We start from the raw sequence: 6,917 nt of genomic DNA, 5'->3' as shown, positions 1-6,917 counted from the left end.
TCCCTCCCCCCTCTCCCTCTCTCTCCCCCTCTCCCTCTCCTTCTCCCTTTTCTTCTCCCACCCCCTCTCTGTCTCCCTCTCCCTCTCCTCCTCCCCCTCCCCTCTCTCTCTGCCTCCCCCTCCCCCTTTCCCTCCCCCTCTCCCTCTCTCTCTCTCCCTCCCTCTCTTTTCTTTCTCTCTGTCTTTACTTGTCCAACACAGGCTTTTTTTTCTTGACATTATATTCATGGATGTTTTTATTTTATGCGGAAATAAAAGTATAGCAGATATTTATAATAATTGTTAGTAATACACGGATACACATACCCATATATTCCTTATAATACATAATTTTCCTGGATAAGAGTGATAAATTGCATAAGCTTCTTTTTTCTACTGATACATATATATGTATATTACTTTGTATATTTATATGTGTATGTATATGTGTATAATACAATCAAACACATGAATTTACTATTTATTTCTTCTGAGATACCATATTCATGGGGAAAAATAAAGCAAGTCCTGCTGTTTTGTGTATCAGGATTAAGAGTAGAACTTTTATTGTTAGATTTGACAGAATGTATGTGATTATTAGTGATGTCTTTTTTTAGTAAATTGTAAATTATAGGAATGCTACACAGGAAGAAAGAAATGAAGCATACAGTAGTTATTTAGGTTTACAAGATTGACAATGACTTTTTTTTGCCTTTACACAAGGTTCAGTACTTAAAGCAGAAAGCTGTAATTGTTAGTTGCTTTATATGCCCTTAGCTATTTGGGATGTGGAAAGATGTATGCTATAAATGTTTTACTACTATAATTGTTATCACTCCAGGATGGTTCAATTATAGGTGTTTTGTAGGAGAGATGCATGAAGAGATGATTTCTGACAGCATTCTGTAATGATGATAATTCAGGTTTTAAAAATGAACAGTATAAAGGAAATTAATCCATTTTTGTTGCTGGACATGGCCATGGTCCCTGGACTTTCCTATTTATGTGTCTCAGGTGGCTCAAGCAGGAGCTGCGACCCAGCCAACAATCCCAGATGAGTTGGCTGTAAGGCTTGAGCTAAGTAACATTCTCAAGATGCTTAAGGAATTGGGGAATTTATGGCAGTGATCCTGTAAGGAATCAACTGGGACAGATCATAGAGCTCTGGCTCTGAGCAGGGAAGTTGGGTCCTGGGTTTAGTCCTCATCTTAAGTTTGCTGACATTGGGCACATTGCTTCACCTCACCAAGCACCTTAGCATGATGAATTCAACTCCATGGTATTATGACACCAGGTAGGAACTGATTGCAAAAAGTCATGTTTTATAGGTGATACTTGAATTGGTTGAAAAGATCATGTATGTTGTTTTAGCCAGCTCTTGTTTGTCATCATGCCTTTATGAGGCTAGTAAAGACTCTCAGTGATCAGCATTGGGGAGTTGGATGTTTGGTCGGATGTAGTTTGTTTATTATACACTTACTTGTGCCTAATCAGTGTGTATACTTACAGCTCATAGCCTAATTGTGAAATTATGTCTGGAGAGCCTGGGTATCACTGGGCTTATTCTTTTTGCAGTGCTGGATTGATGAGCCAACCAAGCGAGGTGCCAAACTCCAGTCAGATTTAAATGGGTTCTAACTGATGGCTAGTGGAGTTCCAATGGGGGAAGAAAGGCAGCACGCTTTTCACTTTGATTGTTTTATTAAGTGTGAAATAGCTACACATCTTTGAGATTGATCAGACATAATGTGACTGTTCTAAGGGATGTTTTTCTTTGATGTACCTGGATTTTGCTTCTCAAAAGTAAAAAGATTGGATCCATGATTCCCTTCTGCAGATGCCAACTTTTGATTCATAGACTGCTCTAAAAATGACTCCCTTCTTTAAAGGATAATTCTATCCTCTTTTTTGAAGAGGCTGTCATAGCTCAAGAAAATATTTGCTGTAGTTGTTCTTTAAGGAAGTGTGAAAGAATTGTTTGTGATTTAACATAGTTTAGTATGTTGCATTTATCTCAGCTGTTTGTGTCTCCATCTTTGGCTGGTTCCCAGTATATCTATGATATATATACATACATATGTATATATGAAATTATACATAATATATAATATTTATATCTATCATATTTACAGAGAGTAGGGGGTAGAGGAAACAGAGAGCATATGCTTAAACACATGCTGTTTGAAATACAGCTGAGTATGCAAAAGCCTTGTTATCTCCCAGAAACATACAACTGGCGTGGGGCGCCACACAAATGACTTTCCCATGGACAGGATATTTGGTCTAACTACTTTAAAAAATTGCATAACCCTACAGGGAGCCTTGGGTAAGTAATGCAATAATTACCTAGGAGTGGAGCCAACATCCTGCAATTATATTAGAACAAACGTGCTGCAGTGTTTCTGTTTATATATGTCTTTTGGCATCTTGAGTTAATATTTTATCTTATTTCATTAAGGAAAAAAAATCAACCAGAAAAACTTTGAAAGCAAGATCATTAGAATTGTCTGTTGTGTAAGGTTAGGAAATTCTATGTAACTTCTTCCACCTTTGCAAAATAATTTAACAGCACTGAAAACAATTGATGTCTACATCATAGTTAAATGGAGACATGAATTTACTTGATGTCTATGCTTTAGAAACATGTGGGATGTTATCTTTTAATTTCTTTTTATGATTTCTTTTTATGATCAGAGTATGTCAGTATGGTTAATACTTTCATTTGCTTTTGTTAGTCAGTCTTTCTATGTGTATTTCTCTATGTCTTTTTCTCCATTCTGTCTTTCTCTTCTATGTCTTCCTCCTTCCCCTTCTTTCTCCCCTTTTCCCATCCAGTCTTCCTCTGTGTGTGTGCGCGCATATGTGTATGTCTGTGCATTGACATGTATGTGTCTGTGTCCATTTGTGGAGTAGACTAACAAAGTCAACATTCACATATTGATAATTCTTGTTTAGCCACTACTCTTTTTCCCAGGTTGCTGTGGATTTTGTATATAACTTATATTACACATTGAAAAAAATTAGAAGACGATGAATATTCAAATCATTCTTTCGGGACTTGCCACTGTTATTATGTTCAGCAGCTGAAGAAAATATTCCTTTAAAGTTGTTCTTCTTAGTCTAGAAAATAAGAAAAACAGAACTGCATAGATGGCTCAGACAATAACATATTGATTGAGGAAAACTGTGAAGTGTTTCTTTAATACAAGTTTTTGGTGCATTACAAAGTAGATGAATGAAGCAAGTTCTGGGTGTCTATATCTGTCCCTCTCTCTTTCCCCTTCTCCTTCCCCTAAACCTTTCCTCCCTCATCTTTTTCTCCCTCCCTCCCTCCCTCCATCCCTCAAGAGCCTTGTATATGTCCATGGATTGTTTAGTGTGTTCATAGTTAGGAGTCATGGTGTTCTGGAGGCACCGGTTATCATTGTCTTTGTATCTCTTTTCTTGTGCCAGAATCATACATGGATGCTCTTAAACTGTCCTTGAATCTTGAGTGTTATGGGAAGGGCAACAATATGATGTTCCCTCCATAAAGGGTCGAGTATATAGCTGAGAAAGCTGATGGAAGAGGCACTAAGACACATTGTGGTAGCAGAGAGCACAGCCATCTTCTTAGATGTACTCCAAGGCGTATTCCTGTTAACTCTAGCAAAGCAGAAAGCAAGGTCTCTCCTGCACTAAAGTACGAAGAAGAGTGAACTGATTTTTCTCTACTGTGGAATCCAAGAGTAGATTGGATCTTAATTTCAAAACCTTGCATCATCTAGAAAGCATTCTTTTTCATTCCTCGTGTTGAAAATTCTGTATAATTATTGTTTCATGGAAGCATGAATCCCAAGAAAACTCACTACTCTGTCTTTGCTTTACTTCCATTAAGTGCAGAGTTATTATCATTAAGTTTAGTGTTAGTATGCTTTAAGTATTTTTCTAGATTATATTTTCCATGAGGAAAATAATCAAACAAACCTATATAATCTTTTTTTATTGTTTAGAATGGCACTGAGTGATCTAGAGATGTCAGTAGGATACTAGTTTCTGGCAATTGGCTGCTTGCAAAAGAGTTCTCTGTGGGTTGAATGTCTACTTCACTTTTTCTTTTCCACTCTTCATTCTTCACAAAGGATGGCTTATGTACTGGTAATCCGACTCCCTCACAGACAGACTGTCTGAATTAAGGCTGTGGGGTCTCTACACTGGGAATCCTGCCCCAGAATCATTTCCGTGTCATTATCTTAGTTTAGAACCTGCTACTTGTAGGAGTGAAATAAGTGGAAAGCATGACTAAAGAAGTTCAAAATCTTGCCTTTCCCTCTTTTCCCTGATTTTGAAAGGGCAATAGAACCTCAGGGAGTTAACCAAGGATGCCATGAAATACCACTCAGGAGAGTTTGGCAGTTCTGGTCAAAGTTGCTAACTTTCACTGGAGGATAACAGATTCTGGACTTCTTTCTGTGAATAGAATGATCTTCCCATGATCTTGAAAGAAGCCTTATCCATGTCTAGAAAGAATTCTTTCATTTTCTCTGACCGGTTTGTAATACTTTGTTACGTATACGTAGCTTTTCTCAATAACTCTGTAAATGCTACTAAAACAAATTTCCAGATTTGCTGACTTTCCACTGTTGTTATACCTATACATACATTTCTTCTGTGGCACTGAGAAGTTGGGTTTAGAAATGAGACTGAAGCTAGGTTTAATCCTAGATTTATTGCTTATTAGAAGAACCAGCATGAATAATTTACTCAATCTCTCTGACCCATGCTATTCTTAACTGTAATGTCAGACTGTGATGCCAACTCCTTACAGTTTCTTAGGTTCATTTTAATATTTAAAACTTTATCAAGTAAAGATTTGAGAATACATAAATACGTCGTACACAGCATGCATGCAACACATGTTAAAAGACATCATCAGACAAAGGATAAAGGATAAACCAAAGCAATAGCAATACTTACAAGACAATATGTTGGAAATTAATGGTACAACTTGGGGGGTGGTAAGAGGGGAGGGGAGGTGGGAGAAAAATGAGGGAGAGCATAACAAGTATGACAAGAAACGTACTCCCTAGCTTATGTATGTAATTGGAACCACTCTGTACATCACCTTGAGAATAAAAATAAATTCAAGAAAAACAACATCATCACATTACCATCAGAGAGTGTTTGAAAGTAATAGTGTTATAATTTCCAAAATATTATTGAACCCATTTTTCTGTTCATTGTTTTGTCTTTGATCAGTGATGTGTTTTTGTATTCAGATGCAGGAACTGTTTTCTTTGGGGGTGAGTAAATGTACTTGCATAGCTTTCTATATCTTCTAGGATAAAAAGTGAGCTTTCTCAGATAGGAAGAAGTTCTGGTTTTCTATTTAGTAGTAGGATGACTATAGACAATGATAATATACTTTGTATGTGTTATTCACCTTTTGAGTACTGTAACAAAATACCTGAGATGATCATCATTAAGGAAAATAGAAAGGCTGATTGTAGTTTCTAATTTCTGAAGTTTCAGTCCACAGGCGATTGTCCCTATTGCTTTGGGGCCTGCTGTGATATAGGCCCTCATAACAGGAGCATATACAGCAAAGCTGCTCACCTTATGGTAGCCAGGAAGTGAAGAAAGAGATGAAGAGGAGAAGCAAGGCACCAGTAATCTTAAGTGCATGTTCCTAATACTCTGAAGACCTTCCCCTAGACTTCACCTCTAAAAATTTCCATTACTTTGCAAGCAGGATAGTAAGGCTTAGACACATGAGACTGTAACAGTCTATTTCAAAGAGGTACAAGGACAGCATTTTGAATGTTTTCATCACAAAAAATGATAAATATTTGAAGATATAAATATGTAAATTTAAATATTATGCAATATGTACATGTACCAAAACCTCCAAGGGAACACCATATGCATGCACAACTTTTATGTGTCAATTAAAACATTTTTTAAAAAGAGTCTCCTACTTAGGCATTAGTGAATGGTAGGTATCTATCTGCTGAGTGCCCACTTAATTTTAGAAAACTATTGTAAATAAGATTCTATATTGTTAATGAGAAAGGTAATCAAATAGGGGGAAATATCAATACATATCTGCAAACTTGGAATACAACTGTTCAAATGAATGAACAAGATCCATATTACTATGAAATAATGAAATGAGAATTTTCTGATTTTAACATTTTACACACAATTATGACATTGTAACCAATAGCTTATTTTATTTAATCATTTGTAATTTTTTCCAAATAAATCATTATGCTGTAAATAGAATGTAAAATCTCCTTATGGAAATAGTAGAGTGGGTTTTTAAATATACGAACACAAAGCAAATGTATTTGATTGAGCAATATTTTCTCTAGAAAGGAATATTTATCATTTATTCTAGTTACATAGTAATGCAAATCCTATAAAGTAGATTGTAGGATTTCTTTGTTAAAGACCCAAAATAACCACATATTAGTAATCAGGAATATCACTATGGATCTGAGCTTGTGCTACTTAGAGACTAACAGTTATAAAGCACAGAAACTAAAAGCAATTAATTGACTTGATTATTTATTGTAGAGAATACATTATAACATGCAACACATAAATACATGGTGACATATGTGTCTTAATTTAAAAGTTGTGAAAATATTGAATATGTATGAATTGTAGTTCTATAGTCAAGTAGAATTGGCATAGTTTGTGGTGGCTCCAGAAATATTTATAGAAAGGATACCGAAGGATCTGCAAGGCGCTCGCCCGAACTGTCTGTGATGCACTGAAACTGCTTCCGAGCATGAAGATCATCATCAAAACAATTTCACAGCTCCCACATTTTGTTTTCCAAGTGGAATTAAGATGTACTTGGCCACCTACAGAGAAGAGCTGAAATGTAAATTCACTCTTCCATTACTTTCTTCTATGCACAGTTTTGAGGCTTAATCAAATAAGCCTTTAAA

At 36.0% G+C, this 6,917-nt stretch overlaps 1 protein-coding gene across 3 annotated transcripts in view; it reads left to right on the top strand.

The window, feature by feature from the left end:
• Pard3b (par-3 family cell polarity regulator beta) overlaps positions 1 to 6,917 on the top strand; it is a 993,253-nt gene that overhangs the window by 293,639 nt on the left and 692,697 nt on the right. The window lies entirely within an intron of this gene.

The sequence above is a fragment of the Perognathus longimembris genome, chromosome 4 (assembly GCF_023159225.1).
Source record: "Perognathus longimembris pacificus isolate PPM17 chromosome 4, ASM2315922v1, whole genome shotgun sequence".
NCBI lineage: Eukaryota > Metazoa > Chordata > Mammalia > Rodentia > Heteromyidae > Perognathus > Perognathus longimembris.
The sequence above is the reverse complement of the archived record's forward strand: the minus strand, read 5'-3'. Positions and strand labels throughout refer to the sequence as shown.